The following is a 15,834-nucleotide window of genomic DNA, read 5'->3' on the forward strand; positions in this document are numbered from 1 at the left end:
GATCAAATGCACACCCGTGATGTTTCTTTTCTACCCTCTTGCCCGCGCTGCAACACGCGCGGGGCAACCATCTAGTTGAGATTTATAGAGCATGACTCATATTCTTATAAATTATAATGTCTGAGTAAAAATAGTTAAGATTGTAACATAAAGAAAAAGAAAAAAAATAACAAAAACAGGATATGATTGGGGAATGAGATGTAGGAGGCTTCTTAGAGCATTCGTATCAACTTCTCTCTTCTCATCCATATAATTACATGAAAAGTCATCACATTTTTTGTATCCTTTTCAATTAAACAATACTATTTTATACATTTATCATTACTTTTTCTCTATCATCCACTCACAACCACTTTAAAAAATATTAAAAAAAATATACAGATTAACAATAACATTTTCTCTGTCATTCATTCACAACCACTTCCTAGAATATGGTATGCAAAACTTGCTATGAATGCGAGAGTCAATTTTTGAAAAAGGTGGTTTTTATTAGATTATAGGGTTGGATATGAGGAGGTTGCTAGGGAAAGGGTACAAATTTGTTCTAAGAAGGTAGAAGTTAAAACAAGGCAAACGAAGAAGCGATCATTGAGGCTTGAGTAACCAACACGACAATCAACCAAACGAGGAGGTTGGTTATGGAAAAACTCATGATTGACTCTCGAGACTCTTTGAGGACAATTAGACCAAGGGTTTTAGTTTTGACAATCGACAATCACAACTCTCAATCATAGGCATTCACGATTCAGTGTTTCAAAAGTATTTAATTACATCGAATTTATTCATGATGTTTGGTCAATCAACTTGTGTGATGGTTTTGACTTGAAATAAAGATACCAGAAGTGAAAATATCGTTGACAGAAAACGTTCCGGTCACGACGTTGCCATCGTTCCTAGCATCACCTGCCCCAATTGTAAACACTCTCCCACGAGCGCCATTTCCACCATTGTTTCCATTGTTGTTGTTCCCCGCATTGTTGTTATTTGGGCGGTTATTATTCCCATTGTTGTTGTTGGCGTTCTGATTCAATTGTGGGCAATCCTTATTGAAATGCCCTTCGTTACCACACTGGTAACATCCCTTTTGATTACTCCGGTTCTGCTGTGGTTGCTGTCTCTGTAGTTGTTGTTGGGGCTGTTGCTGTTGCTGCTTTGAGTATGGAGCTTTACAGTCTTTCGCCATGTGACCCACCTTGTCACACCTTTGACATGTTCGGGTACACGGGCCATAGTGGTGGTAGTTGCACTTGCTGCATTTCGGCTATTTTCCATTTTTCCCCATAAGAGCCCGTAGTTTGACTGTTGTTCTGATTTTGGTTGACCGAAGACGACTGGCTGAAACTAGGGGTGTTCAGGATTCGTTTCGAATTCGAAAAATTCGAAATTCATTTAAATTCGATTCGATTATCAAGAATTCGTTTCGATTATAAGCATTCCAATTCGAATTCGATTCAATTCGAGTCAAGTAAATCGAATACGAATCGAATACGAATTTATATTTCAAATTCGATTCGATTCGAAATTCGAATAAAAATTATACATTTTTATTTATTATTTTTATATATAATACATATATAACTTTTATTAAGCTATACTATAAATTATTTTCAAAATTTTTTCCAAGTATTAAAATTACCCATTACCAAACCCACTACATGACCCATAAGTAAAACCTAAGTAACAAATTTAGGAATAGATTTCTAACCATAAAAATATTAACTTGTAATGTGGAGTGATTATTCCCGACTTCTCGTTTTGAATTTTAGACTTGTGGTACTTTATTTGAAACATTTTAATGTGATATCATGCTTTATGACTGCTTTAAAACTTATGTTTCATTTTGATAGTTTTTTTACATGTTTTAAAGAATCTGAATTAAATCGAATTTATTGGAATTCGATTCAAATTCGAAATTTTAATCGAATACGAATTGGGTTTTTTATTCGAATACGAATTCGAATCGAATTCGATAGGTTTTAATCGAATTCGAATCGAATACGAATTCAAGGAAAAAATAAAAATTATTCGAACAATTCGATTCGAATAGTTCGAAAATTCGATATTCGATTCGATGAACACCCCTAGCTGAAACTGCGACTGTTGTTGTTGTCAGGCTTCTTCTGCGACTGGTTCAAGTTGGTCGCCTTGTCCACATCATTCCATGTACGCTTGTTGTCAGCGGTAGGGGTAGTAGTAGTACTAGTAGTAGCAGCACGTGGGGGTAGCGAGCCACGCTCCACCTCCTGGTCGATGATCTTGTGAGCTAATCGGATGATTCGTGGTACATTGTCAAGATTTGCTGCAGTAACCAAGCCTTTGACTTGCGGCGCCAAACGATTGATGTACAGTTCGATTCTCCGGTGTGGTGGTCGTGATAGGTTGGGACACATGTTTGCTAGCTCATGAGATCGTTTTGTATAAGCCTCAATCTCTGACCCTACCATTTTCAAGTTGTAGTATTCGTTCTCCAACTTTTGCACTTCATCACGAGGACAATACTCCTCTCTCATCAATTCCTTAAAATCATCCCACGTAGTAGCGTTTGCCATCTCGATGCCCAGCATCTTCACCTGGGCATTCCACCAAGTTAAGGCACCATCCTCCAAGGTGTCCGAAGTATACTTCAGTCTGTCCCCAGTTGGACAGTTACACATAGCAAAGACGGGTTCAGCTTTCTCGAACCAACGGAGTAGTCCCACAGGACCTTCAGCTCCGCTGAAAGTCTGCGGCTTGCAATCCATAAATGTTTTGAACGTACACACAGGTGGATTGTTCAGGTTTTGGTTCGCAGGTTGACCTAAAACAAAAGGAAAATACGACGCACGAATGAGAATCGGGTAAAACAACTAAGGATTATGTTTTGCCTGGTATGTATCATACCAGCTTGCTGAGCTGCCAGAGCTTCAGCCACCCGTGTGTTAATCAGATCCGTCAACTCCGCCTGAGTCATCACAATGTTGCCACGTCCACCATTACGTCTGCCCCGTCCGTTCATGATTCTAAATAAGAAGAGTGGAAAAAGGTAAGGATCGCGATTGATTAGAAGTCAATCATCACTATGACTTCTATTGATTACAGAATTCTACCATTATGTCGGATAATGGACGGAACCCCCTTCACACTTGTTAAGTCTCACTAGGACTCACATGCACCCCACATTATTGTTATGTGTGCACCCATAATGATGATGCAGTTTGCATGTTTATCTCAGTTCCTCCTAACTCGTGCAAAAAGGTTCCCCATATTCGAGTAACAAAACGAAGGATATCACAGAACTAGGGATCACGAAAGTCTAAGGGTAGTATCACACTATCAAGCATCATATCACAAACAAGCAGCACATGTAGTCATACCGTAGTGTAAAGTATGTAGTTTCATGTAATATCGTGAGTGAGTGTACGCTAGGTGGGTAATGCATAAAGTAAACAAAAGACGAACCTTGCAATCTGGAGCTGAGTGTCATGGTCGTTTTCAGTACTGTTCGGTTATAGTCTGGTTTTATGAAAACATTTTAAAACCCAGTTCACTATAACCGGTGGCTCTAATACTAAACTGTCACACCCCCAAAAATACCACCAGTGGGACCCCCGCGAGTCGTGTGACGTACCAGGATCTAGCCACTAATCACATTGAACCATAAGTAAAAATAGAAATTTCCATTAAATGAGAATAGTAATATTCAAACATCAGTTTTGAAAATCAACGTATTCAGCGGAAGCATTAAATATTGTTCAATAAGTTTAATGTATAAAGTTTAGAAAACAATCCAACTTCGATTGTCTATCCAATCGCCACGACCCATGACTACTCCAGCTTCCCAGACAGCAAGTACCATATCAGTGTACCTAATGGCCTGCAAGCATGCAGAAAAAGTGTATCAGCATAAAGCTGGCGAGTTCCCAGTTTTGTTAAACGTTTGGTTACCAAATGTTCGTTTTAAGATATGTTTATAATAATTCGATACCGCAAGACGGCTGTTTGTTTGCCTTCCCCAATGCTCTATCAAACATTGGTCATGTGGTTAAGGTCATTAGTTCACGCCCGTCCTATCCAGGTACATCGTGGGGGTGCCAAACCTAATAGCGCTATCAACTAATAACCCCGTTGCCCTACAAGTAACTAGCTCGGTAGTAAGATGGGACTTAAGTGATAGAAGTGAGTGTATTATCCAACATCAGCATTAACTAAAATCTGCTTCATATCCCCTACAAGGATATGGGTTTGTAAAGTATCCCCTACAAGGATGCAAGTTTGTTTTCTTGTTCCTACTCGATGCATGCTTGTAAAGAAAGTAGTGAACTCACCTTTGATTGCTCGTAGGGGCGGACCTACCTTAGTCCGTGGGTGGGCGGCCGCACCCCTTGAAAAAAAAATTTTAGTGTTATTTTTCACGAAAAATCCCGACCGCACCCCTTGGAAAATTTCGACCGCACCCCTTAGAAAAAAAAAGTTAGAAATTTATATAAAAAAATTTGTGAACACGGATTTAAACCCGACCCAATTATGTAAACAAATCTCTTTAAATAAAATTTGTATTCCTATAACCCAACATTAAGCCCAATTGAATAAGTTTATGGCAAAACCCAACCCAAATAACAAAATCAATTAACAAAACATAACCCAATTACCCAAATAAACCCAATCAGCCAATCGACCTTTCATCTCTCCCGCCCTCTCCTCTCTGCTGCAGCGACCAAGAAAGAAGAAGGATCAACCTGCAGACAGGCTTCGATCGACCAGGTACCACTCCTTGATTTTATTCTTCAAGAGTTTTGATAAGGTTTTTGATAGGGTTGTTGTCTTGTTGAATGTTGATAATTGATAAAGTTGCTGTTGTAAAGTTACGGCAAGTCGGCAAATGGTTTATTAAAAAAAGGTTGCTGACTTGCTGTTGATTTATAGCCATAGGTTCCACTTGATTAATTGATTTCATTATTAAATGTTAAATTTAATATTTAATAATAAAATGTTTATACTGGAATTTGGATCATCTTCCGATTGTTGATTAAATATTAAATTGTTTATTTTGTATGTGATTAATAGGCACAATGAGTAAAGATGTTATGGCGCGATTTCTCAACAAGAGGAAAGCGGATGAAATTGGATCATCTTCCGATTTTGTTGATGTGAATGATCTTCCCTCGGATCCTCATGATCGCAAGGCGATAGCATCATACAACGTGAATCAACAAGATGATGTTAGAAGGGCATACCTACTAAGAGGACCATGTCAACCAACGGGTATTAAATATCCAACATCAACGTTTCAAGGTAAAGAGTTGAGAAAATTCAAACAAGAATGGTATGACCGAAAGGAATACAAGGGATGGTTACAGTATAGTATAAAATCGGATCGTGTGTTTTGCTTATGTTCTTACTTGTTTAGGTCCGAATTTGGTGATCATAGAGACACGTTTGTTTTGAACGGGTATAACAATTGGAAAAAAGTACATGAGGTACTTACAAAACATGTTGGGTTAGTTAATAGTGCCCACAACAAATGTTTCCAAAAGTGTGCCGATTTACTTAACGAAAAGCAAGCGGTAAACACACAATGGGACAAAAGGACCCCTAAGGAGAAACTTGATTACAAACTTAGATTAAGTACTTCTACTTTGCTTGGAAAAAGGTTGTTGAATGGCAGTTTGGCGTTTCGTGGTCATGATGAGTCAAAAGATTCATTAAATAAAGGAAATTTCTTAGAGCTTTTAGAACGAATGGGTGAAATGAATGAAGAGCTTGGTAAGGTTATCTTAGAGAATGCACCGGCGAATAACCAAATGAATAGTCCTAAAATTCAAGCGGACATTAAACATTGTTATGCTCAAGAGGTACTTAAACAAATTTTTGAAGATCATGGTGATGATGTTTTTTCTTTATTAGTTGATGAATCATGTGATGTTTCAAAAAAAGAACAAATGGCGGTTGTTATTTGTTATGTTGATAAAGTTGGGATTGTTAAGGAGCGTTTTATTGGGCATGTTCATGTCAAAGAGACAAGCGCATTAACACTTAAATCGGCTATTGATGATATGTTGGCACGTTATGGGTTGAGTTTGAAAAGGATTAGAGGCCAAGGTTACGACGGGGCAAGTAATATGTCGGGTGAGTTTAACGGCTTAAGAGCTCTTATTTTAAAGGAAAATGTTTCGGCTTTCTATATTCATTGTTTTGCACACCAACTTCGATTAGTTGTTGTGGCGGTTGCACACAAACACACACCTATTTGGAGAGTATTTGAAACGATAACATGTTTAACAAATGCCGTTTGTGCATCTTCTAAGCGACAAGACATGCTTCGTGAAAGCCAAAGAAGACAATTGGAAAAAATGGAAGACGTGCTTTGTACCGGAAGTGGGTTGAATCAAGAAATGACACTTTCAAGACCCGGAGATACACGTTGGAATTCCCACTATAAAACGCTTTCGCGTTTGATTACTTTATATCCAAACATTATGGAAGTTCTTGGATGTATAGTAGAAACGGGTCAAACTCTTCCTTGTAGTAGACAAGCTGTAACACCCTTATTATTATCCAAACATAATTATTCACGACTATTCCATCTCACTTATTTCATATGTCGAAACTACTATTCGACTTCATGATTAGTTAACTTAGCTTATTAAGGTTAACTGCTTTAAATCACAAGGTTTACAACATTAAGGCTACATCAACACAATATTTAGAACCCTTATCACTTCATATTACGCGTAATCGCCATATAATTCAAATACACGTTTTCGCTCTAATTTCAACACTTTAGTTTTCATTTAGGCATTTTAACAAACACCTAGTGTGCATAATTTTACATATTTACTAACTAGCTCATAACTAGTTATCTTTACCATGGTTAACATCAACACATTCAAACCTCAAAGTCTAGTGTTCATGAATTACATCTAGAACTTATATCATAACCTCAATACTTATCAATCTTACATTCTAATCTGAGTGTTCATCATATTAACATAAAACCCACTTAGCACATAATAGGGTAGTTACCAAATCCCTAGTTTTGACAACAATTCATCAAATTTTCTACTAGGGTTTGTTTCTAAACCAAGATATAATCACAATAACACTCATAGATTCAACATTCATTCCAGAATTTTGATTATGATTGTTCATCATAATCTCAAAGTATCACCAAATCATAAAATTCAACATACCTTGGAATCCCCATGACTAGGTGATCACGAATTTGTAAACATGCAGACGATTGGGTTTGATTTGAGCTTCAGTTTGAGAGATTTGTTGGATTTAGGGCTAGAGCTCCATGGGAGCTTTCTCCTGGCCATCCTACGCACGCACACACACACTTTTTAGTGTGTGTTGTGTTATTATTTTTTTTTTATTAAAACCATTTTCAAGATATCTCAGTTTGGTCCCTCATATTTGGTTACTTATTAAGTAGGCCACAATCTAACTATTTCTAACACTACTCCCACTTATTAACTAGGTTAAATATTCCTAGTTAACTTAGTGGGTTCGGGGAATTATGACTCAGATTATTTTAAGTCCCGTTAATTCAGGCTTCTTATAAACTTTATTTCCTTAAAAGCATTTACTCTCGTTTTATTGAATATTAGGTTTATTTATTTTAAATCCTAATATTTACCAGGTTACCTTTACCGCTAACGGTATTTTCCCCGTGTTTTAGCATTAACAGAGTTTGATTACCAAACCCGTTTTTGGGGTGTTACAAGTCTACCCCCTTTAAAGAGGTTTCGTCCTCGAAACCTTTCTTACATAGTTCATTGAGTTCTAAACTCAATGCGTTTGACCTGAGTAATCTTTTAAGCATTACTCATACTTTAACCAATTGTTAGTATTACCAGAAGAATTATGGTAATATCTCTTTGGTTACAGAACATCTACGTACCTCATACGACATAATGTAACTTGAAATAACGTAATTCCGTTATTTCTACTAGTTTAGTTAACTCAGCGATATCCATCGCTTTTATATATTATCGAACTCTTTGTGAATCCGTTACCTTGACCCGTTTAAAGGTCTTTAGTGAAATCTTTCACTTTTAGCAACTATTTCTTTTGTTTTCAAATTCATTTATTCGGTTCAGTTACTCCGAATCCTCCGCTTACGAGCAAACCAAATTTCTCGATTTGAATTGCTGACCTTCACCGGTCTCACTAACTAGACTTATTAGTCCAGTTACTTTTTACCGCTCGCTTGGTTATAATGCGATTCTACTTCACATTACATTTCTTAACCGTGATCGTGTCGCATCATGTTAAATTTATATATCTACCTTTCATTTTCGAAAAGATCACTTTTCGAATATATTGTCTTGCGCCTATCAGCGTCAAGACTTGAATCTTCCATGCTTACTATTCAATTTCCTATCGGAATTTATATTTGTAAAAATGTTATTTCTTACTAAAACTGAATTTTCGTCTAACGTTTTTCTCTTTAACTATGTCAATTACTCATATCAAGGAAATTGACAACCCAATATTTATTGTTTTCCGTTCTCATTTTACGCGGGGAATCGTAACAAGTTCCCTCACCTTACACTATTGTCCCGTAGGTTCCTTCACTTAACTTCATAGGCTATTTCTTTATATTTTTCACCTTTTTGAGGTGAGACCCAACAGTTCGTTTCCTTCTATTTGTGACCCGAAGGTCTTTTTGGTCCCGTAGACCTTAGCATTATTTATAATATCATAAGTTATGATGATCCCGAAAATCATCTTAAAATAGTTGAACGTAACTATAAAAAAATTTCTGTTTGCAAAATCTTATCATCTTTTAGTCATGACCCATCATCCGAGTCTTTTGACTTTCTAATCCGCGTTCCCGTCTATTGGGTTACGCATATTCTTAAAATCATACCCATCTATCGGGTATCCTTATCGAAGTCATTTTCAAAATAATCATTCTGATATGATTTTAGACTTCGTTTTAACTTATTTGGTCGTCTTAACGAAACCCATCGCTTTTATTCAATCGTGTCCTTATTTCTTTATTTAATTTGTTTGACTTGTCCGTGTGAAGTTCATCACTTGTGGCAGTCAACTTTTATCCCTATGCCTTAGCATTCCCATTGGTCGGTCTGTATTTTCTTTTTTACTTGATCCTTGTCCCTTCTCTCGGGCTCGTTATTCTCACGTAATACGTTTCCGTCATCCGACTTACGTTTACGTTTACTATCAAACATCTTACTTCTTTGATTCATTTGGGTACTATTTAAGTTAGTCTCATTCACCCCACCCTTACTACATCGGATGTAAATGTGTCCGCTATAAGAAGTTCATGGTATCATATGCCACTACTTACTTGGCCAGAGTAAGCGATTAACACATGACACGCATGACCTTTTTATAGTTTTCACATCACGCCCTATGTAAGTAATGCCTCTATTTGTTTCTTTTGGAAACAATATCCCGAATACATTTTCTATTCGGGTTTTTCCAAGTTTTTAATCTACATATGCAACTTTCAAATTCTACTTATTTGTTGCATATTACTGTTTGTGCAATTAAACTTAAAGTGTGCACCTGGTAATGCTTGCCCTGACGGGCTTCTCTTGCCATTAGCCTTGTTCGCGACCGTTACGCGATTTAGGTCCTTGATGAGCATACTCTTTGGACCGTTCCTCTGTCAAATCTGCGATTTGTTAAACTCTCGCTATCCTCATATGCGAGTGTCCTTCAACTAAAATATATACAACAGTTAGTAATTTCAACATTAAAGGATGCCCGTATTATAATACAAGACTTTTCTACTATACGCATCAACGCGTGTAATTTCGTTGACTATATCTATTCTATATCGTTTTTATTGGTGTAACGTGTATTACACGATAACCATATGTGTTGTTCTCAACACTTTAATCATACTAAACCTTTGATATACATGTACTTACCGTATTTGCGATCAAGCCTCGAACCGAACACATTTGTCAACAACCTTGAGCTCTGATACCAACTTGTAACACCCTTATTATTATTTAAAGGTTTTCGTATAATTTACGAAAATAAACGGGTAATTATGATTTCAAATACATTAAAAATACGGGTTCATTAAAACTTTTACAGAATTAGAACTAAACAACATAACATGTGTGAGTTTCGTCATTTAACATAACAACGATACATAGTGCGGAAGCTTGTAACTTAATCGCGTTCGGTTCTTCGTTGAGCTTGATCATCCTCCGGTACTGTAAATATACCTACAATCCATAAAACATGAATTGAATCAGTCATACGTAGTTTAAAACGTGTTAAAACGAGTCCAGGAAGCCGAACTGATTGAAATACAAATTTTTCAACAAAAAGGGGTTCTTTCGCGCCACATGACGGCGCCATGTTGCTCCCTCGCGTGGGGCGGGGGAGGCACTTTTCCAGCAGGTCTGCAGCTCAGTTTCAGCTATGCCAGTTTTCACGGAAACGGACATAACTTCTTCGTTATTGATCCGTTTTACCCGATTCTTTTTCCTACGCATCCGTAATTTAATCCTCCATCTTATGGAGTTAAAATCCTACATCCAACATAAGAAATTTTGAGACTTCTAAGCCTTCGACTCGTTACCTTTTTATCGAATTTTAACCCGTTTATGCATTTTATCAAACAAATGTATTTGTTTGATTCCTATATCTCATACACTTCTTCAAATTAATGTTACCTACCATATTAGGTTCTAATCATAGGTTTATTACACAATTTAAACCCGTTTTCGCTCGTATGCTTATTTTGACCCGTTAAGGGTATTTTAAGCACTTTAAAGCATGAAATCGCTTTCATTCATTTCTAGCATCTTATTCCTACATTTCTTATCAAGTAATCTTCCACTACAACTATATGTGTGTTGGGTTTAATGTGGATATCTATATATTCCGAGTTTTACCCCTCGGATTATCATTTTACGGCAAAGATTCATATAAAGTCTTTCGACCCAAGAATTTACATCTTTCACTACTCATACTCATTCTAAGCATTTATTTAATCCTAAAACTCGTTTCCAAACCACCTTTAAAGGTTGTTCGTTCGAATTAGCTTACAAGGGCAATTTGGTCAATTTTCACCCTTCTTTTACTACAAGGACCTTTAAATACTTGTTTGACTCAAAATCCGACCTTTTAACTATAATTCTTGTTTGTAAACCCATGTGCTTCTAAAACACTATAATCTTAACTCAATTTATTCGGTTTGCCTAAAAGATAACCGAATATCTATATTTTAACCTTGTCTAACTCTTATAGAACACCAAATTCTACATGATGAGTTGTGTTATTAAACATACCTGGCTCGGATCAATATATTGACCCATTTCAATACCTTGCCTTAGTGGCGGCTAAAAGATAGCGCCGTAAACATCCATGTGCTATTTATTCCCTAAAATCATACCACTCGACAACCCGTTAGTCGATATTGTCAAAGGGTGATAATTTCACCTTTTGACCCGTTTGGTCTAAATGACCGATTATATTAGCGAGACGACATGTATTTTCATCTCGACTATATGACTCGCTCCGATTCACATCGTGCGGTCATTTTACCTAAAATTCATTTCTTAACACCTTTTGGCCTATTAAGGCTTACTTCATAAGTGTCCTTTAAAACCAATAGTTATGGTCAATGTGTGACCAATTTACCGTTTTACCCTTATTGTTTGTTTTGGTTTACACTATAAGGTAACCATTTAAAAGTTCATTTTCCATTTGTCATAAAATGATCGAATTACCGATTTAACTCCTTTTAAATCATCAACATGGTTTCTTGTCATGCTCGACTATCTTGTTCCGTACGTCTACTCGTCGGAACATCATACCTCAACTATGTATTTATCTTATTCGTAACTAAAACGATAAGAGAATATTCTAAAATATAAGACTAGTGTAAGCCATACTTACCTTACTTCCAAATTATGCCTTTCCGTCATTCCTGCTTCGTTTGACCCGCTTCGTTTCCAAGCTTTCACCTAGCTTGTTAATCGTCAAACTATCATTGTAAATTGTAAGATGGTTAGATTAGTCATAATTATTCACGACTATTCCACCTCACTTATTTCATATGTCGAAACTACTATTCGACTTCATGATTAGTTAACTTAGCTTATTAAGGTTAACTGCTTTAAATCACAAGGTTTACAACATTAAGTCTAAATCAACACAATATTTAGAACCCTTATCACTTCATATTACGCGTAATCACCATATCATTCAAATACGCTTTTTCGCTCTAATTTCAACACTTTAGTTTTCATTTAGGCATTTTAACAAACACCTAGTGTGCATAATTTTACATATTTACTAACAGCTCATAACTAGTTATCTTTACCATGGTTAACATCAACACATTCAAACCTCAAAGTCTAGTGTTCATGAATTACATCTAGAACTTATATCATAACCTCAATACTTATCAATCTTACATTCTAATCTGAGTGTTCATCATATTAACATAAAACCCACTTAGTACATAATAGGGTAATTACCAAATCCCTAGTTTTGACAACAATTCATCAAATTTTCTACTAGGGTTTGTTTCTAAACCAAGATATAATCACAATAACACTCATAGATTCAACATTCATTCCAGAATTTTGATTATGATTGTTCATCATAATCTCAAAGTATCACCAAATCATAAAATTCAACATACCTTGTAATCCCCATGACTAGGTGATCACGAATTTGTAAACATGCAGACGATTTGGGTTTGATTTGAGCTTCAATTTGAGAGATTTGTTGGATTTAGGGCTAGAGCTCCATGGGAGCTTTCTCCTGGCCATCCTACGCACGCACACACACACTTTTTAGTGTGTGTTGTGTTATTATTATTATTTTTTTATTAAAACCATTTTCAAGATATCTCAGTTTGGTCCCTCATATTTGGTTAGTTATTAAGTAGGCCACAATCTAACTATTTCTAACACTACTCCCACTTATCAACTAGGTTAAATATTCCTAGTTAACTTAGTGGGTTCGGGGAATTATGACTCAGTTTATTTTAAGTCTCGTTAATTCAGGCTTCTTATAAACTTTATTTCCTTAAAAGCATTTACTCTCGTTTTATTGAATATTAGGTTTATTTATTTTAAATCCTAATATTTACCGAGTTACCTTTACCGCTAACGGTATTTTCCCCGCGTTTTAGCATTAACAGAGTTTGATTACCAAACCCGTTTTCGGGGTGTTACACAAGCGGACGGACTTCTAGAGGATATGAAAAAATACGACTTTGTATTTTACATACACTTGATGGAGCATATTCTAAACATCACACACATTGTCCCAATGTCTACAAAGTAAAGAACAAGATTTGATGAATGCGGTTAAATTGGTTTCTTCCACAAAAAACCAACTTGAAAAGTTTAGGTTGGAAGGATTTAATGAGTTCTTGGAGAAGGTTAACTCTTTTTGTGACATGTATGAACTTGAGGTGAAAAATTTAGACGATGAATATATTAACCCAAGATGGCCAAGAAGAAAAACGAACATCTCAAATCGGCACTATTACGAGTATGATTGCTTCAATGCGGTTCTAGATTTGCAAATTCAAGAATTTAGGAACCGTTTTAACGAGGTAACATCGGAACTACTTCTTTGTATCAGTTGTTTGAGTCCGTGTGATAATTTTAGTGCGTTTGACATTCCAAATATACTAAAGTTAGCCGGAAAGTATCCATATGATTTCGATGAAGCCGAAAAACGAAGGCTTCCGGTTCAACTCGGAAACTACATTGATTTTGTGAAAAAAGATAAACAATTCGCCAACTTGGATGGTTTGTCAAGTCTTGTAAGGTTAATGGTTTCAACAAATATTCACGTAACTTTTACATTGGTATATCGTTTATTGAAGCTTGTTCTCGTATTACCCGTCGCAACCGCAACCGTTGAAAGATGTTTTTCGGCAATGAAGAATGTGAAGACCGACTTGCGTAATCGGATTGGCGATGAGAATTTAAGTGATAGTTGTATATGTTAGTTATATAGAGAAAGACTTGCTTAAGAAAGTACCTTTAGATGATGTTTTGGATAGATTTCAAAAAATGAAAACCCGTAGGGCGACTTTTTAAATATGTTTGTAACATCATTTGATGCGTTTTTGATGATTATATAAATTTAAGTTTGATGTTCTTTTTTTTACATGACCCGACCCGAACCGGTTTTTTATGTATATATCTAGACGCCTAAAATTTTAAAAAAATTTCCGCACCCCCATGAAAAATTCCTGGGTCCGCCACTGATTGCTCGGTTAGACTTTTAAAGTGATTAGGAGTTGAGGTAGGTCAATCATGTCCTAATACGATTACCATTTAGTTTATTAGTGTGTTCATGTAAGGCACGAAACTCATACACGTATCAGGCAATCACGTTGACAACTTACATACATATACCTATTTCACATATAATCACTTGTGATCATAGCACACAACTCACATAACATTTTCGTTGACATAAAACAGGTTTGATCATTCTCAGATAGCATAAACAACCATTTTGATACACACATAACAACTTATTACATTTCAGCTTTGATGTCCAGAACTGGGCTGTTTTTGGGTATTTTTATAAAATAGTTGTCTTATTCCAAAAATTCCAAATAAATTACAGAAAGTTCCAAGTGGTCCGCATCACCTTGTGTAAAAATCTCAAGACCTAAATCATTACCAATTATTTATTAAAAATCATCTACTAGGCTGCAGTCAGATTCGTCACTTTCTGACTGCAGTCCACGGAAAAATTTATTTAAAAATCATCGTCTGTCCGATTGGCAAAATTCCAGTGGGAAATTTTCGGGAACATCCGTGCCCAGCTACTGTACGAATTTCACGACCTAACTCTATCCAGTTTACAGGATATAACGAAAAACATAACATGTAATTTCTGCAGAAAAAAATGCAGCTTTAGCTGCTGTACGAAACAGCTCTTTAAAAATAGTAAACGACATCAGAAAAATGTGATTCCAGTGCCATTTGAAGCGTTTTTCAAAATCGTGCATTTTAGACTTCAGAAAATCTATTTTTCGATATATAACGACCTGTTTACAGCCAACTGAAGTTGGTTGTTTATGCTAATCAGCTTTCAGTTTTCATCTTTATAATACTAGAACGAGTTTAACCGATCATGAAACTTAGTAATATCAACTAATAACAAGTTAACCCATCAAGTATCATCTAGCATATCAAAAATCACAACAACCCTAGGTATATAACATCCCAAACATCAACAGAAACGCAGCTTTAAACACATAAAGAACATCACTAATCTTGAAGCGGAATGAGAGAACTAGAGGGAGAGGGAGATGCGATCAAGAGGGGGGGGGGTGCCGTCGCACAAGGAGAAGAGCAACTAGGGTTTCTTTATTATTTTTTTTGATCTCATGCACCAACATACGTAATTATAAAACACAAGGGGGTGGGGCGATTTGGGCCAGTTGGGCCGCAAGGAAAGGGGTGGCGGGTTGGGCTGGTTTGTTTGGGCCGAAAATTAGTGTGGGAGAATGGGGTTGGTTCGGTTTTTGGGTCACAAGGTAACGGGTTTCGGTTTCTCGTAAGTTTTGCAAAATAACATATTACAATGTTTCGGTTTCGAGTTTAGTTTCCGCGTAATTCACATAATAGTGTTTTGGTTACGATAGTCGAGTATTATGCTAATAAAATACAAACGAGTATCACGCCACTAAATTATCCGCGGCACACGTATTTTATAATAACCACCTAAACTAAAGTATAACCGTAACGAGAACTGAACCAGAATGGATACCTGATTTTCCGGAATGTCACATAAAACACCGGTAAGTACCGGTACCAAACCTGTGTATTCGGTACCGGTACCACTTTTCACTATTTTTCAATACCGGTACTT

At 36.4% G+C, this 15,834-nt stretch overlaps 2 long non-coding RNA genes across 2 annotated transcripts; both read right to left on the reverse strand.

Annotated features, from left to right (window-relative positions):
* Nucleotides 1–3,637: 3,637 nt before the first annotated feature.
* On the reverse strand, nucleotides 3,638–7,302 carry LOC110927809. Its single transcript, XR_002585914.1, has 2 exons — nucleotides 7,170–7,302; nucleotides 3,638–3,853 (listed from the first exon to the last, which is right to left on the reverse strand). It is a non-coding gene; the product is annotated as an uncharacterized LOC110927809 (long non-coding RNA).
* A 2,843-nt stretch (nucleotides 7,303–10,145) lies between these two features.
* LOC110927808 lies at nucleotides 10,146–12,751 on the reverse strand. The gene is made up of 3 exons (XR_002585913.2): nucleotides 12,626–12,751; nucleotides 11,875–11,962; nucleotides 10,146–10,193 (listed from the first exon to the last, which is right to left on the reverse strand). It is a non-coding gene; the product is annotated as an uncharacterized LOC110927808 (long non-coding RNA).
* Between the last annotated feature and the right edge of the window lie 3,083 nt (nucleotides 12,752–15,834).

Source organism: Helianthus annuus, chromosome 3 (genome assembly GCF_002127325.2).
Source record: "Helianthus annuus cultivar XRQ/B chromosome 3, HanXRQr2.0-SUNRISE, whole genome shotgun sequence".
NCBI classification, from domain to species: domain Eukaryota; kingdom Viridiplantae; phylum Streptophyta; class Magnoliopsida; order Asterales; family Asteraceae; genus Helianthus; species Helianthus annuus.